The sequence below is a fragment of the Vicia villosa genome, linkage group LG3, assembly GCF_029867415.1.
Source record: "Vicia villosa cultivar HV-30 ecotype Madison, WI linkage group LG3, Vvil1.0, whole genome shotgun sequence".
NCBI lineage: Eukaryota > Viridiplantae > Streptophyta > Magnoliopsida > Fabales > Fabaceae > Vicia > Vicia villosa.
Genome location: NC_081182.1, coordinates 32,730,818 through 32,751,021, shown reverse-complemented (window position 1 = coordinate 32,751,021; position 20,204 = coordinate 32,730,818). Strand labels below are relative to the sequence as shown.

General features: G+C 37.7%; 2 long non-coding RNA genes across 2 annotated transcripts; one reads left to right on the top strand and one right to left on the bottom strand.

Moving 5' to 3' along the window:
• Positions 1–1,580, bottom strand: LOC131655348 (uncharacterized). The gene is made up of 3 exons (XR_009299735.1): positions 1,218–1,580; positions 892–929; positions 1–618 (listed from the first exon to the last, which is right to left on the bottom strand). It is a non-coding gene; the product is annotated as an uncharacterized LOC131655348 (long non-coding RNA).
• An 8,360-nt stretch (positions 1,581–9,940) lies between these two features.
• LOC131655347 (uncharacterized) lies at positions 9,941–11,169 on the top strand. The gene is made up of 2 exons (XR_009299734.1): positions 9,941–10,099; positions 10,459–11,169. It is a non-coding gene; the product is annotated as an uncharacterized LOC131655347 (long non-coding RNA).
• The last annotated feature ends 9,035 nt before the right edge of the window (positions 11,170–20,204 follow it).

Genomic DNA, 20,204 nt, shown 5'->3' with positions numbered 1-20,204 from the left:
GAAAGTTTATGTAATTGGGTTGTAGCAATTCATCTCAGCCAGAACAAAAACGAATCAAATTGATTAATTGCAATCTTAATTTTCATTGACAGGTCTGTTTCTATGAAAGGCCGCGGATTACAGGCTTTTGCGCACATTCATAATATTAACTAAATCATATCAAATCAAAAAGCAAGGAAATAACTCATGAACCACTTTCCTACACCAATATTGAATTCGACATAAAAAGGATCTATCAAACAATACAAAGAACAATATAAACTTTTTATTCAAACAATATACATTCGCTACAGTTCAAGATGGCAAGTAAACAAACATGTTATTCCAAATCTTAAACTTGACACACACAAAATTGAAGAAAGAAAAATTTAATAGTTTATTTCAAAGAAATCACCCAAAATGCAAGGCAAATCTAACCAAATTGAAATTGTTGGTGTTTACATATCAACGACATTGTCAATGCCATATCTATTGTTTGCGTCTATGCTCCATAGCCTATATCAAACAAAATCAAAATAAAACAACTAAAATAAGATTATACCAAATTAGGGGTTATGTCACAAGCAACAGCAGCTCCGCCAATCCCATATTCAAGTACTAAGGACCAACCAAGCAACCCTGCAAAGATAGTACATAAAATATATCAACTCTCAATTGATATATTAATAAGCTATGCAGTCTACACAAGCACTTTTATCATTCAATAAGCAAACTCAACATCATAATTAGAATTTCAGTCTCCAATACCGTGATTTTAGAGATATCTAATATTGTCATATTAGAGATATCTACAACCGCAATTTAAACACTTACTGAATATTAAAGCACAAAGAATAACTTCATATCAAAGACAAGTTATTTATATACTTTAATCTATAGCTGACTACTTACCCATTTGAAGCAACCATAGAAAGATCCATACCAGAAACCTGCAAATGAATTCCATCCTCATATTAGCTTTGTTAAATACAAAAATATATACTATGCTAAATTTTCAAAAGTCAGCTTAGAATAAAAAGTTTATCATTACCAAGTGCCTCAATATCTTAATATTTTTAATAATACAGTAATCCAAGTATCACAAGAACCCTAAATCCTAAATCATAAATCATTGAAGGTAAATTCAAAAGAAAAATCATAAACAAAACACATAAAATGTAAACCCTAACTCAACGTTAGTGAAGTCAAATGCATATGAAATATTAAAGAAAACATACATAAATACTTAAACCTAAATCGCTATCATCGAAGGTGCTGCTTTAGGACTGAGAACGAGAACGATGGTGGATAGAGAACGGAAACAACGAAGGAGAATCGAGAACAAGAACAACAATGAAGAATCGAGAACGGGAACAGTTATGGAGAATCGAGAACGGAACCCGCGATGCCGAATCGAGACTGAAACTAATTTTTGAGAGATTGGACCGATTTGAATGATCTGTGCTAGTAGTGATTTGAGCGATTTGTGATTGAAATTTGATTTTGAAACAATTCAATGATTCAATCAATTTGGGATTAAAATCTGAACGATTGAATCGAATGAACATGGGTGAAGTTTGAGAGAAACGATGTTGAGAGAGAGAGACGCGATAACTCTTATTAAAAGAAATCTTTGAATTTTAAAATAAAAAATAATTTAATAACATAATAATTAATAATAATAAAAAATAATTTTTGGTTGCAACTTATAAACTATCTATACCTACGCCAAAAATAACATATCTGTAGGTATATGGGTCTATACCTACTGTTAATAATGCTGTCACTAAATATATTCGTCACAATAGGGCAAATTTCTTGTAGTGCTACCACATCATACTGATAATTTAAAATAATTTTGATAATTTAACGAATTGATAATTTTCTATTAGATGATTATGTACAAAAAAAACTACACCCTTAAAGAAAACCAACTACAAGTTTTTAGTGCTAATGCATTAAAAAAATCATATATGTGACCCCCTCAAAGTATTAAACCCGACACTGAGTACAAAGCCCATTTAAAAAAAGGAGAAACAATTTGAGAAATTATAATCTTCAACCATTTAACAATAATGTTGCTAATAATCTTATACAAATTATTACCTAGAGAGATGAGTTGGATCTGAATAATATATTCAGGATGTGATATCATTCACATGTACACTATAATATATATATATATATATATATATATATATATATATATATATATATATATATATATATATATATATATATATATATATATATATAGAACTTAGCATAGCACGTAGATGCATTTTGATTTAGTCTTTAGGGTTAAATAAGTTTTTGGTCCCTCTAAATATAGCGGTTTTCAACTTTAGTCCCTCTAAATATTTTCTTCAAAGAATGGTCCTCCTAAAAATTTTAATTTTAACTTTTGGTCCCTCTTACTATTTAGCGACGGTTTTTACAAATTAGTGACGATTTTAGCGGCGGTTTTAGCGACGGTTTTTTATTTAGCGACGGAATTAGATAGCGGTTTAGCTACGATTTTTCCATGAGGGACCAAAAGTTAAAATTAAAATTTTTAAGAGGACCATTCTTTGAAGAAAATATTTAGAGGGACTAAAGTTGAAAATCGCTATATTTAAAGGGACCAAAAACATATTTAACCCTAGTCTTTATTAGTTCCTATTTTCGAGCTAAGTTTTAGGATAGTCAGTTTATGTAATCAGCTATATATTAGCTTTTCTATTATTCAATAAATCAAGTCAGTTATCAGAATTTCCTAACAATCTAGTATCTAGAGCTAGACTTCATATCAAAAAAGGAGAGAGAGTTCGTAAGCAATGGCTGAAGGAAATAGTGGTTTTTCTCAACCCTCTATTCCGAAATACGATGGTGATTATGACCACTGGAGCATGGTCATGAAGAATCTACTCTGTTCCAAGGAGTACTGGAGTGTTGTGGAATCTGGCTATTCACAACCAGGTGCTGATGAAGTGTTAACAGCAGCACAAAAGAAGACACTGGAGTAAGCGCAACTCAAAGATCTAAAGGCGAAGAATTACTTGTTTCAATCTCTTGACAAGTCAATTCTTAAAACAATCACTCAGAAGGAGACATCCAAGCAACTTTGGGATTCCATGAAGATGAAATGTCAAGGGAATGCTCGAGTTCAAAGGGCTCAACTCAACCGCCTTCCAGAGAGTTTGAGGTCCTAGCTATGAAACAAGGTGAATCAATCAGTGATTATTTTAGCCGAGTGATGATGATTGCAAATGATATGAGAAAATATGGAGAGGATATGGCTGATGTCAAGATTGTAGAGAAGATATTAGGAACCCTCACTGAAAAATGGAACTATATAGTTTGTTCCATAGAAGAGTCAAAGGACATTGATGAACTCTCTGTTGATGCCTTGCAGAGTTCTCTTCTTGTCCATGAGCAAAAGTTTAAGAAAGATGGAGACGAAGAACATGCTCTCAAGGTGTCCTATGATGAAAGAAATGGTGGAAGAGGACGAGGAAGAAGCACTTTCAGAGGAGGAAGAGGCAGAGGCAGGGGTCGGCAAAGTTACAACAGGGCGACCGTTGAATGCTACACATGCCATCAGCTAGGACACTATCAGTACGAGTGTCCAAATTTAGGGAAGCAAGCAAACTATGCTGAGCTTGAAGAATCAGAAGAGATGTTGCTTATGGCATATGTTGAATCTTCTAGAATCAATTAACAAGATGTGTGGTTTCTGGACACTGGCTGCAGCAACCATATGTACGGTGATTCTTCATTACTCATGGATATGGAGAATGGATTCAAAAGAAATGTCAGATTGGGCAACCATACAACAATGAGTGTTGTTGGAAAAGGAAGTGTGAGATTAGTCTTAGAAGGAGTTTATTACATTGTCAAAGATGTGTTCTACGTGCCAGACTTAAAGAACAACCTTCTTAGTATTGGACAGCTACAAGAGAAAGGTCTAGATGTTCTGATAAAGGACAATCAATGTCGGATCTACCATCCTACAAAGGGTCTAGTTATTACCAGCAAAATGATAGCCAATAGGATGTTTGGGTTACTCACTAATACACCCTGTTGCAAGCAGAAAACAAGTGAAGAGTGTTTTCAAGCCGATGTCCAAGATCTAGCTCAACTTTGGCATTGTAGATATGGTCATCTAAGCTATACAGGTTTGAAGACTCTGAAAAACAAGGAAATGGTGAAAGGGCTACCACATTTTATCGAAACCAATGTTGTGTGCACTGGCTGTTTAAAAGGGAAGCAACATCGAGAAACTATTCCAAAGGCGGCGATATGGAGAGCTTCAGAAAAACTAGAGCTGATTCATTCTGACATTTGTGGTCCAATCTCTCCTACTTCCAACGGACAAAAAAGGTATCTCATTTGTTTCATTGATGATTTTAGTAGAAAAGCTTGGGTGTATTTTCTTACATATAAGGCTGATGCCTTTAGTGTCTTTAAGAAATTCAGAACCTATGTAGAGAAAGCATCTGGTTTGTCCATTAAGTGCTTAAGAACAGATCGTGGAGGTGAATTTACATCAAATGAGTTCAAAGAATATTGTAGAGAGAATGGCATTAAGAGGCAGTTAACCACAACCTACACACCTCAGCAAAATGGTGTTGCAGAACAAAGAAACAGAACTGTAATGAATATGGTGAGATGTCTGTTGGCTGAGAAAGATGTGCCAAGAAATTTCTGGCCAGAAGCTGTGAATTGGGCCTTCTATGTTCTAAATAGATGTCCAACATCATCAGTCAAGGACATGACTCCTGAAGAAGCTTGGAGTGGGGTGAAACCTTCTGTTGAACACTTCAAAGTGTTTGGTTGTGTAGCTCATGCTCATGTCCCTGATGCTAGACGAGTTAAACTAGATGATAAGAGTCGCAGTTATGTTCTATTTGGGGTGAGTGCAGAATCCAAGGGATATAAACTCTATGATCCTTTGACAAAGAAAGTAATAATCAGTAGGGATGTTGTCTTTGAGGAAGAAAAGAAGTGGAATTGGGATGAAAGTTACCGAGAATTCATTAGACTTGATCTAGAGGTGGGAGAAGAAAATGATAAAATCACCCAACAGAGTCATGACACACAAAACAACGAGGAAGAAGAAAAGGAGATGACAAGTGATGCAATTGAGGCTGTTGTACCTAGTGTCAATCCTATAACTTCCAATGCAAGAGAAATCAGAGTTAGAAGAGCACCAGCATGGATGAATGATTATGTTATTGGTGAAGATGTTATTGGTGAAGAAGAAGAAGATGGTCATGTACATTTTGCTTTCTTTGCTAGCTCTGATCGAATCAGTTTTGAAGAGGCAGTGCAAAGTGAAAAATGGAGACAAGCAATGGATGCTGAAATAAGTACAATCGAGAAGATTGGGACATGGCAGCTAACTGATTTGCCAAGAGGTGCTAAAACCATAGGAGTCAAATGGGTATACAAGATCAAACTGAATCAGCTGGGAGAAATTGAAAAATATAAAGCTCGCTTGGTGGCGAAAGGATATTGTAGCAACCTGCCCTAAAAATTAGATATTTAGAGTCGCCACCTATTCTGAAGGGCGAATAGGAAACCCTACGCAGTTTATGAGATTCGGGGTAAGTTATTATAATCAGGTCGAGGGAAGGTGTTAGGCACCCTCAACCCTTTCCTATGGCTTTGAATCTAAGGTAACAGTTTATGGCCAAAATATTTAGGTTTTATAGCTAAGGAGGTGAATAGGAGGAAAATTGAGATTTGAACTGAATTGAGATTTTAGGGGGGGAGACTCGTCTTGTTACCAAGTGCCTACGTACCTCCTTATGGAGGATCAGAGTCAACGTAGTTCGGGCACAGGATTGTACGCCTTAGAATTGATTATGGAGGTTTGAAGGCTTTTTGAATGGCCTGTCGTAGTTTTGGAATTAGGATGAAAATCCGTAGTTTGATTTGAAATGTTTTGAATGTTTTAAGTTTTGGGCGTACAACCCTGATTTGATATGGCACCGTTAGATGCAGTGACCAATAGGTTTGGTCAGTATAGCTAACGGGTTAAGGGCATTGCTGATTGCTCAGATCGATAGATTGATCGTCGCGGGCAGCAAATTAAAATGTATTTTGAATTTATGTATTTTTCATCTCTCGTCTACAGCGACTAATAGATTTAGTCGGGTCGAGGAGAGAATTAATCAAAGGTTATTGTTTTGCCAAATAGGCAATGGGATCGGACAAACCCTAATATGTACACCTTTATAGGGTTTTTATGGTTTTTATAATTAATATTGATTAAAATAAATTAACTCGAATAATCGAGATAATACAATAATCGGAAAAAATATTATACTCCTAAATCCTAATTGATGTTCTAATCCTAATTTATATGCTAATCCTAATTTAAATAAAATTAACTAAATAATTATCATTAATTTAACCTAAATATCACTAATCAAACAATACAAAAATAATACAAATATATAATAAAAACCTGGCTCCGATCGTGTGTTGCACGTCCTTAAGGGTTCACCATGGACCTGCATATTATGGATCTTTGGATGGAGGCGCCGGAACGATCCTGTGGCTATGCTATGAGGACGTATGGTGGTGCTTAATAGATGTGCAGCGTAGAATCTGTGAATGAGAATTGTTAACGAAAATGGAGAAAAATAACGTCCTCGGTGAGGATCGATCCCAGGATCTGCCTCTCACCACATAAACGCTTCACCAACCCAATCAGTTGCGCTTATTGATATCAATTTGGCGCGAGATCTATATTAGCGAATAAACAACGTTAAAAAAATTAAAAAAAAGCACAGCGCCGTTGTCGCGGGCGAAAAATCGTTTTGTTCCTCTTTTTTGTGGGATGAGACACCTGATGCCTTCTTTGGGCTCGAGTGCTCATAAAAATGATTTTTCTTTGTTTCGACCAAACTTTTTATTATTTCCAAAGAAGGAAAAGGAAAAAAGCTGCAATAACCTAAAAGTGAGGGGAGATCTTGGGTAAGAGGGTTGGTTATACGAAGGGAAGGTATTAGCACCCAACGTATCTGTAGTACTCTACAGGGTTCTTTATTGTTTTTTATTCTATGCTATGGTGAAGGTTCTGTTGTGAAATAGGTGGGACCTAAGGTGTTTGTTTGATTATGCTCGCAAAGATCATCGCGATCCTCTGCATACATATCCCTTAGAGGGAATCAGAGCATCTGTAGCTCGGGGTCTACGGGTGCTAAGGTTTGAATGGTTTTTTTTTGTTTTGTTTTGCTCGCCAAGGATCGACCTTGTGCCTACGTATTCTCAAAGGGATGTTGAGAAAGTCAGAGCAATCGTAGTTCCCACTTATGCTAGTGGAAGCAAAGGAAAATAGACAAATATCGTCTAAATGCTAGATGTATCTAATCTATATCATCACATACATCTGTTTGTTTTTGTTTGTTTGTTTAACCAGCCTTATGGCAAAAACTTTCAATGAAGTCAGCCTTGTGACAAAAAGTTTTGATTAATCAGCCAGCCTCGTGGCAAAAGTTTCAATGAAGTCAGCCTTGTGACAAAAACTTTGATTAATCATCCAGTACGGTGGTAAAACAGTTTGATTGATTAGCCAGCCTTGTGGCAAAAAAGAAGTTTGATTGATTAGCCAGCCTTGTGGCAAAAAAGTTTGATTTTGATTGATTGATTGTTTGTGATGATATAGAAGAGATACTCCTAGCATAGAGATGAAAAATGTCTAATCTCCTAGGGTATTTGATTTGGATATTGGGGATGCTTATAAGAAGCCCGTGGGTCCTTGTACGAAGCCCAAGAGGAGGCTATCCGAGGGTCCTTGCATTGTAAGCCCAAGAGGAGGCTATGAGAGGGACAATCCAGGGTCCTTGCATTGTAAGCCCAAGAGGAGGCTATGGGAGGGTCACTCGTTTGTACAAAGCCCAAGGGGAGGCATGGTATAGTTGGTTTGAGCTCTTAGAGCGATTTCACCGGGAAACCATACTCTATGTCCTAACCTAAACTAGTGGAGATTCTTTGCACGAAGCCCAATAGGAGGCTATAGGGAACCTAGTGTTGTACTAAGTTGAATGAGCATATAACACAATCACAAGTATGAACAAGTACGAACAAATATGAACAAGTACATGAACAAATATGAACAGTTATATATATATGACAAAGTGTGTGTATATAATGGAGTTTATGAAGGAAATATACCTGTAAGCATGCTTCCATTTGTATACACAGGGGTCGGGACTCACACTCGGGGAGAGGTCCACTTGAATTTATTCAAAGCTATGTAAACAGGTATTTACAAAGGGGCTTGGGACTTATACCTACATGGAGGCCCATGGTATTTTTGGGAAGATTTAAAGAAACCTTCATTTTTGGTTTGTTATTCAAAGTAAAAAAAAAACAAACTGATCGAGGTATGTAAAAAAGTGTATGTACAAAAGGGCTTGGGACTTATACCTACGTGGAGGCCCATGATATATTTACAAAAACATGGTTGATTGTTTTATTTACAGACGCGTCGTTTGAAAAACTGTTTGAAAGTTTTTTTGTTTTGAAAGAGTTTTCTGTACAAAGAAAAACTGTATAAAAGAAAAAAGAGTGGGTCTTATACTCTCTAATATTCGAGAGGCCCCACTGTTTTGAAAAACAATGGATGATTTGAAAGTGAATTGATTACTGTTGTGAAAACAGTTGTTTGAGTTTTAGGCTTACCTCGAAGAATGAGAAAATGGATTTCTGAGTTTGAGGTGTTACCGTGATCTTCAAGTGATGTGCTAAGCATCCATACCAGCAGAAAAGAACGTCAGATAAGTTCACAGCTTACAACATTCTTTGATCATCCAGTAATTGTTTATGGACTCCTACAGCAAATGGAAGACCAAACAAAACAGACAAATCCAAAAGACAACAGAGAAACAATCTCGAAGTCTTGGATAAAGTTAGAAAATTCAAGTAATATATGCAACAGTAATCAAATAAAAATTTAAATGATTATCTACACAAAATTATATGAAAATCTTAAAAGAAAAGATATTTTTTGTGATTTTTTCATGAAGAAAGAAAATAATTAGAAAACATAAAATTAAATATGCATCAAAGATATTTTTTTGGTGTTTTTTAATAAGGATTAAAAAAGAAAAAAGAAAATCCTATATTAAAATGAAAATACTAAGTCTTTTTTATGCAAACAATCTTTTTTAAGAAAATTAAAAGAAATAGTTGGTAAAAAAAAAAACTAAGTAATTGGGCCAGAGGTGTTGAAAAATAAATTGGGGGTGCAGCCCAAATGACTTAAGCCTGAGATGAAATAAATAAAAAAAAAAGAGTGGGCCGGACCGGGTCGGGTCAGTGTGAAACCCGGATCCACCCATGTTGCTATACACTTGTGGATTTGGAGAAAACCCTAAAAAAACAAAGAAGAGGCCGAACGGCTCTCTCTTTCTCGTTCCTTCTTTCACGACAAAACAAGAGAAAATCTCTCTTCTCTCCCAATCGCTTGCTGTAAACAAGAAAACAACACAAGCTCTCACTCGGTTTGTCATCTTTCTCTTGCTGAATTCTCTCTCAAGCGGTTGAACAAACAACACCAACCGAATCTCTCACTCTCGGTTTGCTCTCTCATGGGTTCTCTCTTCATTCAGCGAACCACAACAACTTAAGCTCTCACTCTGGTTTCTGCCTTGCTCTCAATTGAACAACAACAACATCAAAGCTCTCACTCTCGCGGTTCCCGCTTTCACTCGCAGTGCTCAACTCTCTTTTGCTGCGAACAACAACAACAAAGAATCTCTCACGCTTGCTCACGGTTCTCTCGGTGAACAACAAACAGCGGCTTTCTCTTGGAACAACAACGCTGAACCAACCTCTCTCGGCTTCACGGTGGCCATGGACGAATAAGAGGTATGATTCGCACAGATTTTGTTTCTATTTATTTATCTGGGATTGAAACTTATATCACCAATATTTGATTTTGATATTCCGCAAGGATTTCAGATTAAATGATAATTGGAAGGAAATTCGAGTGAATTGAAGCAGACGTTCAAATCAGTGCAGCATAAAGAACAGACTAGCATCAAAATTTCTAAGAGGAAGTAAGGAATAAGAACCTGATCGGAGCAAGTCCGATGAACCAGTTCTGGCGTCGGCTTTTTGACAGGTACGAATTTGGTTCTCCTTTGTTCTGTCTACTTCTGGAAAATTGATGCACTCCCTGTTATTGAATTGATGCGCTTTCGAATCTTCGAATATGTCGCTGCTACTGCTCCGTTGCTATGCTGAATTTGCGAATCGAAACTGCTTCTGAATTGTTGTTGTGTAGCTATGAACCGCGAATTTGCTGTTGTTTTGATTCTGCTGAATTGCTTCAGAGTGGTTGCCGCATAATTCTGAGCCGTGAACTGTTGTTGTCACAGCTGTTGTTGTTGCTGAACCGTGTTGTTGAAGAACAACCTTGGATTTTTGCTATTAACAACTTTTGAAATTGTTAATTTTAACAACTTTGAATTGTTATTGTAGGCTCTCTTTTGATGAAGATGATGCAACAAAACCTCTTTGGATTCGCGGGAACTTTGGATATTAAGGAGACTTGAAGTTCAACTTCAAGTGGTTGGAAGCTTGAAGATGAAGATCTTCAAGTAAGGTATGAAGAACTACCTTTTCACTCTTTGTAACTAGAACACTCACAATATGAGCAATAGAGAGAAGAGAGAAAGCAAGGACTCAAGTTGCTTTGGTGTGATTTGCAATGAAGTGAACACTTCTATTTATAGGAAAAGCTTAGGATGTGTTTGGCAATTGGTAATCTTGATTGGCAAGTTTCAATCATTGCAAGATAAGAAAAAGAATATATTCTTCATCATTGCAAGAATAAAAAATAAGAATAAGAATATTCTTATGCAAAGATATTTTTCATGATATAAGCCATGTGTGTAAATTTTTATGTCATTTTATGATATCTCTAAGTTGCATAATTTTATGACATAAAAATCTCTCTTTGGCTTTCTTTGACTTTTGCTAATTTCACCCCTCTTTTGTTTTCTTTTTCATGTCACATGAGAACTCTTGAAGAAAGAATGAAGAATCTTGAACTTGAAGAATGAAGACTTTGAAGATTGAAGAATTCAAGAATGTCTTTGAAGTTTTATTTTTCTTTTCCTTGTAATTCCAACTTTGTATGAATGAAACTTTGTAATTCTTGAATTTTAAATAAAGTCCCTTCATTTGTAATTCATTTGTTCCATGTAAAAAAAAAATATCATTTGTGAATGCTTGAATTTCTTGTTAGAACTTGAATGAAGTTACTATTCTTGAATGATCTTGAATTGAATTTGAATTCCTTTTGAATGTTGAAAATTTGAATGAACCCTTTTTTTAAAGGAATTGGTAGAATATCCTTGAAGTAGTGAAGTTTTGAATTTCAAGTCTTGAAATGTATTCTTGCACCATGAATTAGAAATGATCTTGAATTAAAATCCTTGAACCCATAATCTTGAATCATTTTTGAAGTAATTTTCCAACAATGAATTAAACATGATATTTTCTTTGCAACTTTGATGAAATTCCCATGAATGATCAAATAATTCATATGAATCAAATCTTCACCATGAGCAATCCATGAGCCTAAAAAACCAAGAAATAGATTCCAAGCAAGTCTCTTAAATCGCACCAATTGGCAATGGCGCCTTTAAAATGAAATCACCCACGAACATGAATGTATCTTGCAAAGAATGAGTGAATGAATGAATCATATTGAGTTATTGGAAGACCTTGAGTCATGGTTTGAGTTGTGGCACCATGTCCTGATGAAATTGATGACTGTGGATCTTGAATTGAGACACAATTTCCATTGGATGTTGTCATAGGGATTATTTGAAGATGATTGAAACTTTTGATTGACTTCCTGGGGATTTTTAGGGTTTCCCAAATGTGATCCCTGATTTCAGTCCCTGATAGTTCAAAACCCTAATTCTGATGACTTGAAATTTCACTGTTGATCAATCTTTGTGTAGGAGATGTTATGAGCCAATGGATTAGGTCAAAATGATGCACTTGGGGTCTTGAGGTAATTTCCCAAGTCATTAGGTCAAATTCTGAGCAAAAGTCAGGAGTATGCTATCTTCAGTCAAAACCCTAACTTGGTTAGTTCAGAGCCTTTGAGATTGTTGAAATGAATCTCTGAGGACCAAATGTTGATTATTGATGAAGATAATTCTTTTGAGATGAAGGGAGAACAAAACCCTAATTGATTGTTACTTGTACTGATGAGTGATTTCCTGATTAAATCCTGCTGAGTCACAAGTAGCAAACACAAGCTATGCAATTTTGTTAGAGATGCAAATGATGCATATGCAATGATATGAGGTGGTATCTTAGGTCAAAAATTGGGGTATGACAGATGCCCCTATTTAAGTTTCTTCAACCTGAGACATGAAGATTGAAAATCTTCGTTTTGATAGGGTGGAAGAGACTTAAATATCAGAAGACGCAAATTTTGGACCTAAGATACCAAAATTGCGAATGATGCAAGGATATCTTTACCGAGGGGATATCAAGAACTGACTCCGCTGGGGAAAAGAGATTGGGAAGGATGTCTCAATCTGTTTTAGGAAGAGAATCCGTTTTGTCTTTTCGGGAAAGCAAGTGTATGCTTCACCGGGGAATGATAGCTTTGTAAGAAAAGCTTACCTATCGACATTATCGACTATCAGCATGGGGATAGACTTGTTTAATAATGCGAAGGTGAAAGGTATGAAACTGTGTTACCGACTATCAGCATGGTGATAGACTTGACAAGGTAAAAAGAGTTTCAAAGGTTCGGTTAATATTACCGACTATCAGCATAGTGATAGACATGTTTAATAATATAACCAGAACAAAAAGATTACCGACTACCAGCCTCGTGATAGTGGTTTTGAAGACATGATCAATTATCAGCCGAGTGATAAAATGATCCTGGAGACTTTGCTAGGGAAATGACTGGTTATTCAGTCTTGTGAACAGTAATAAGGCCCTGATTGTCAAATGGTCTTCATGATTGATTTTCTAGAGAGGAAAAATCTTTTGAAAGAGAAATAAGCTGCTCAGACGATGAGGCTATTGCTTATTGTTTGTTTTTCACGACTCTGTTTGAGGAATCAGAATTTGAATCTCTGGTAAAGACAGGGTTCTATCCATGAATGAATTGGAAAGAAACAGTCAAACAAGACTTTTTACCCAATGAGGAATGAACTCGACTGGGGATTTTCTCCTTCGTTTTGAGAGGAGAAACTAAAGAAACCTTCTTCCACGAGGAATGATCTCAGTGGGGAACTGGAGAAAGAAGATGTTCTTTCTGCTTATGGGTGACAACCTACTGGAGAGATGACACGCCCATATCTGCTTTTTTTTTTTCTTTTTCTTTTTTTTCTTTTCTTTTTCTTCTACTTTTTGGGATAGATATATCCTAAACAAGTGACTTTAAGCAGACATTGAAAAATGCAAGAATGCATAAATGATGCAAATATGTATGAATGATGAATGTCATGAATGTAGCGTGCATACTGACGATACTGACAGACAATGAAGTATATACTGGAGAAGGACCGACGTCGCAATACAACCAGATACTTGGCAAATGTTCTTCAACACGGTGTAGATAACACAGGTGATGATTGGTGTTGCGTGCTTTAAACTTCTCTGGGGAAGATAAGTATCTTTTCTCATTGAGATGGAAGAACCTTTTCACTGGAGATAGAAAATCTTCGTTATCGGGGATAAAAGACCTTCTTCAATGGGGATAGAAGAGCTTCTTCACTGGGGATAGAAGAGCTTTTTCAATGGGGGTAGAAGAGCTTCTTCACTGGGGATAGAAGAGCTTTTCCTATCATAATCTTTGATTCATCCTGTGGAGATAGCTGTTGATGTTCCTTCTGTTGTTCACAACTCAAAGGAAAGTTTCGCTTTTATTTTGAAAAAGAAAAGTGAAGTAAATTCATTTAAAACTTATTTTTTTCTTTTTTGTTTCAAAAGCGAATAACACAATTAAAGCGTCATTTTGCAAGCTGAAAGAAATTAAAGATTGCAAACAAATGGGCACAAGGCTCAAATTTATTTAATAGGATGGAAATCAGCTAAAGGCGTGATTCCATGGAGTATTTACAAAAGTTGGAAATGGTAATTATGCGGAAAAGGCTACATTGAAAGCAATAACCACTATTCCCCCTAACAACTTTGAGTTCCAACTGTGCTTGTCACTTCAGATTGGCGATGATTTGATCGAAGATCCTTTGATGAAGAAGACTCCTCAGGTGACGAAGTACGGACTGATGCAGTTACTTTGTCATTAATCCCTAATTTTTGCCTAGATTGCCCTTTCAGGTTTTCAATCTACCAGGATGAATTTTTTTCTGTTTATTGTCTCTAATTTTTGCCTGGACCGCCCTTTCGGGTTTTCAGTCCACCGAGACGCTCATTTTTGCCTAAGTCGCCCTTTGCGGGTTTTCGACTTACCGAGCTGTTCTTTTGTATTTTTTAGACAAAGTATTTCTTGACTGCATCAGCATTCACAGGATATGGGAGTTCATCACCATCCATGGTTGCAAGAGTCATGGCGCCGCCAGAAAATGTTCTTTTGACAACATACGGGCCTTCGTAATTAGGAGACCATTTGCCCCTAGAATCTGGTTGAAAAGACAAGATCTTTTTAAGCACGAGGTCGCCTTCTTGAAATTCACGAGGTCGAACCTTTTTGTTGAAAGCTTGTTTCATCCTTGCTTGGTATAATTGTCCATGGCATAGAGCAGTCATACGTTTTTCTTCGATTAAGTTCAACTGATCGTATCTGCTTTGACACCATTCAGCCTCTGATAACTTAGTCTCCATGAGGACTCTCATTGATGGGATTTCAACTTCTACGGGGAGCACAGCTTCCATGCCGTATACTAGAGAAAAGGGAGTTGCCCCTGTTGAAGTACACACTGAGGTACGGTACCCATGTAAAGCAAATGGCAGCATTTCATGCCAGTCTTTGTAAGTGACGACCATTTTCTGGACGATCTTCTTAATGTTCTTGTTGGCAGCTTCGACGGCGCCGTTCATTTTTGGCCTGTAAGGAGAAGAGTTATGATGCTCAATCTTGAATTCCTCACATAATTCTTTCATCATCTTGTTGTTCAGGTTTGAACCATTGTCAGTAATGATCTTGCTGGGAATACCATATCGGCAAATGATGTTATTCTTGATAAACCTCACAACCACTTGTCTTGTAACATTGGCGTAAGATGCTGCTTCGACCCATTTGGTGAAGTAATCAATTGCTACCAAGATGAAACGATGACCGTTTGAAGCTTTTGGTTCGATCATTCCAATCATGTCGATCCCCCACATGGAAAAAGGCCATGGAGATGAGAGAACGTTGAGTAGAGTCGGTGGCACATGGATCTTATCTGCGTAGATCTGGCACTTGTGACATCTCTTCACGTGTTTATAACAATCAGATTCCATTGTCAACCAATAGTATCCTGCTCTTAAGATCTTTTTGGACATCGCATGCCCATTTGAATGAGTTCCAAAGGACCCTTCATGCACTTCATGCATTAACATGTCTGCTTCGTGTCTATCCACGCATCTGAGCAAAACCATGTCGAAGTTTCTTTTGTATAGCACATCTCCGTTCAGGAAGAAACTGCCAGAAAGCCTCCTTAGAGTTTTCTTATCTTTGTTTGATGCCCCAAGTGGGTACTCTTGAGTTTGAAGGAAGCGCTTGATGTCGTGGAACCACGGTTTATCATCGATGACTGCTTCAGTTGCAAATATATAGGCGGGCCTTTCAAGGCGCATAATTCTGACTTTAGGCATATCGTTCCAATGACTGACTTTGAACATGGAAGATAGAGTAGCCAAGGCGTCTGCCATTCGATTCTGATCTCGAGGTATATGATGCAATTCAACCTTGTTGAAGAAAGTCAACAGACGTCTTGCATAATCTCTGTAAGGAATCAAGCCAGGGTGGTAAGTTTCCCACTTGTCTTTGATTTGGTTGATCACGAGGGCTGAATCTCCATATATGTCGAGGATCTTGATCCTTAAGTCAATGGCTTCTTCGAGACCCATGATACAAGCTTCATATTCTGCGATGTTGTTGGTACAATCAAATAGCAGTCTGGCGGAGAACGGGATATGAGTACCCTTGGGAGTGATGATGATTGCCCCAATTCCATTGCCAAAAGCGTTTACTGCTCCATCAAAAATTAGGCCCCATCTTGATCCAGGGTCAGGACCTTCTTCAGGTAATGGTTCGTCACAATCTTTCATCTTCAAGTACAAGACATCTTCATCAGGAAAGTCAAACTTGAGAGATTGATATTCATTAATTGGTTGATGCGCCAAATGATCGGCGAGAATGCTTCCTTTGACCGCTTTTTGAGCACGGTATTCAATGTCATATTCGGATAACAGCATTTGCCACCGGGCAATCCTTCCTGTTAAGGCAGGCTTTTCAAAGACATACTTGATCGGATCCATTTTGGAGATTAACCAAGTAGTATTGTTGATCATGTATTGGCGGAGACGTTTTGAAGCCCAAGCCAAAGCACAACATGTTTTTTCGAGCATGGAGTAACGAGACTCACAATCTGTGAATTTCTTACTCAAGTAATAGATGGCATGCTCCTTCTTACCGGTTTCATCTTGCTGTCCAAGCATACAACCCATGGATTCTTCTAACACGGTAAGATACATGATTAGTGGTCTTCCTTCAACTGGAGGAATCAATATTGGTGGTTCTAACAGGTACTCTTTGATACTGTCGAACGCTTTCTGGCAATCTTCAGTCCATACAACCCCTTGATCTTTGCGGAGAAGCTTGAAAATTGGCCCACAAGTAGCAGTCATTTGAGAGATGAATCTGGAGATATAGTTCAATCGTCCGAGAAATCCTCTTACTTGTTTTTCAGTATTTGGTGCAGGCATCTCTTGAATAGCTCTGACTTTGTCGGGATCTACTTCAATACCTCTTTGGCTGACAATGAAACCCAAGAGTTTGCCAGATCTAACCCCAAAAGTACATTTGTTAGGATTCAAGCGAAGCTGATATTTCCTTAGTCGTTGAAACAACTTCAAAAGGTATTCAATATGTTCTTCTTCTGTGCTGGACTTGGCTATCATGTCGTCCACATAAACTTCAATTTCTTTATGCATCATGTCATGGAAGAGAGTAGTCATCGCTCTTTGGTAAGTTGCGCCTGCATTCTTCAATCCAAACGGCATTACTTTGTAGCAAAAGGTACCCCATGGGGTGATGAAAGATGTCTTCTCCATGTCTTCAGGAGCCATCTTGATCTGATTATAACCGGAGAACCCGTCCATGAAGGAAAAGACGTTGAACTTAGCAGTGTTATCAACCAACATGTCGATATGCGGTAATGGAAAGTCATCTTTTGGACTGGCTTTGTTCAAGTCACGGTAGTCAACACACATTCTAACTTTACCATCTTTCTTCGGAACTGGCACTATGTTGGCCAACCATTGAGGATATTCAGAGGTGACGAGAAAACCTGCGTCGAGCTGTTTTTGAACTTCCACTTTGATCTTGTTAGCCATATCAGGGTGAGTCCTTCGCAATTTCTGCTTAACTGGCGGACATTCTGGCTTCAATGGCAAGTAATGCTGAACAATATTGGTATCCAACCCAGGCATGTCTTGGTAGGACCAGGCAAACACGTCAACATATTCTTTGAGAAGGTCTGTCAACTTACTCTTGATATCAGCATCAAGCAGCGATCCAATGGTCACTTCTTTTTTGTCTTCTTCAGAACCCAAGTTGATCTTTTCTAAAGGCTCTTTGTGAGGCAGAATGGCTCTTTCCTCGTGCTTAAGTAATCGAGAGATCTCGTCCGGGATCTCCTCTTCTTCCTCTTCTTCGGCTTCGAACACAGGAAACTCAAAGTTGGGAGAGGGCATAGGGTTATTGCATTCAATGGGTTTATCAATAGTAAATCTGCACATGTGATTTATATCTATTTCAGAAAATTTTATGAATGCAAGAGTGTATGCAGATTTTTTTTTGCAAAGTTTTTTTTTTATTATTATTTTTTTATTTTGGTTTTATAGGATTACCATTTCCAGAAAAAAAAGCAAAAATAAAACATACAATGTAGGGAATTCAAAATGACACTTTATTTATGATTCATTTTTGAAACAAAGCCCTAAACACAAACTCATTTGTCTTGGGCAGGACAAAGAGGGAAACTTTTAAAACAAAGCCCTATACACAAAGTTATTTGGGCGGAACATTTAAAAGCAAAGCCCTATAAAACATCTCTCTGCTTTGGGCAAGGCAGGAGGTCAAAATAACAGCGAGGTGATTACTTTGAGCGGCGAACAACATTCGGAACGTCGACAGCTTTCCAGTAGCAACGAACTCCTCTGTGTATTATGTATTCAGGAAAATTCTCCTCAGAATTATCTTCAGTATTGACATCGACTGCTGGTCGAGCAGGATTCGAAGGTCCTGGTTTGTCAACCTTGTTCTTTGTAGAGTTGAAACGATCTCCTTCTACTTCTTGAAGAGCATAAGACGAGTCACAATCTTCAGAATTTTCAGGATGTATTTCCCAGTCTTCAGGATGAAGAGACTCATTGTCAGCGACACTTTCTGAGTCAACTGCGGGACCATCTTCCCCTTCATCTTCAAAAATGGCATTTATGTGATGGTAACCATCTTCAGGATTGTTAACCTTGGTAGATGCATTGAATCCGAAATCTCCAGTAATTTCAGGTTGCTGAGAAAATTGACAGTATTGGTAAGCCTCTTCTGGTTGACTATTATATTCAAAGGAATCTCCCCATCCAGTTGGTTGGATATCCTCAATCGCAATCTTGTAACTTTCAGGTGCAGTATATTTCACCATATAATCAAATTTTCCACTTGGTTGTCCCAAGGTGTCCCAGATTTCTGCGGGAACAGGCTCGGTTTCTTTAGCACTTGTTTTCTCTGAAGGAGGATATGGTTCTTCCTGAGATATGTATCCCGAGTCATTGAGATAACATTTCCATTCTTCTTCATCATCGGAGAGACTTTCTTCGATGCATTCTTCGATAAGGACATTAACCTCTTGAGGAATTGGGTTAAGGAATCCTCCACTAATGAATGTTTCTTTGATCGAACGAAGGGTTTCATCCTTCTTGGTGCAGTTTGAGAATGTTGGTGAACATCCGAGACCTGCTCTAGTTTCATTCTTGGTCGGGATCACAACTTGCCCCCAGCCAGTGGTAGTTCCATCTTTTACTACTTTCACTGCCTCTTTGTAAGAAGAGATTGATGCTTTCTTTTTGGAAGATTCGTCTTCTAAAGAGAGACCTTGGAACTGCGTTCCTTCCTCACTGTCAGCACTTATGAAAGAGAAATTGGATAAATGGCTCACCATCAAGGCTTGTTCTCCACTTATTGTTACCAATTTTCCATTTGTTACAAATTTTAACTTTTGGTGGAGCGTAGAAGTTACTGCCCCTGCTTCATGGATCCATGGTCGTCCTAACAGACAGCTATAAGCAGCTTGAATGTCCATGACCTGGAAGGTGATTTGAAATGTATGTGGACCAATTGTCATGGGAAGATTGACTTCACCGATAACAGATTTTCGCGATCCATCAAATGCTTTGACAACTACACCACTGAACTTCATAGGCATTCCTTGGTAAGACAAGCGAGCAAGAGTCGTCTTTGGCATCACATTTAAGGAAGATCCGGTGTCTACCAACACATTGGACAAAGAGTCTGACTGACAGTTCATAGAAATGTGCAAAGCAAGATTGTGATTTCTACCCTCCTCGGGGAGCTCTTCATCACAGAAGCTTAAATTGTTACAAGCTGTTATGTTGGCTATTATCCCATCAAAGTGATCAATAGTCACATCATGATCTACAAAAGCTTGATCCAAGACCTTCATCAGGGCTTCCCTGTGGGCTTCTGAGTTTAAAAGCAATGAAAGTATTGAGATTTTTGAAGGAGTCTGCATAAGCTGATCCACAATCTTGTATTCACTTCTTTTGATAAGCTTCAAAATTTCATCAAAATCAGGATTGACATTGGTTCCACTGGATTGACCAACATCAGTGTTTGTATTACTGACAGGAGTTTCCACAAGATTCTCTACTGGTGTACCAACAAGATTTTGCCCAGTTGCAGGAGTAACAGGCTGCTTTGGAGGTAGTGGAGTATACACACGTCCACTTCTTGTTACACGACTTACATCAGCAATGTTTACAACGGATGAAAGAGTAGG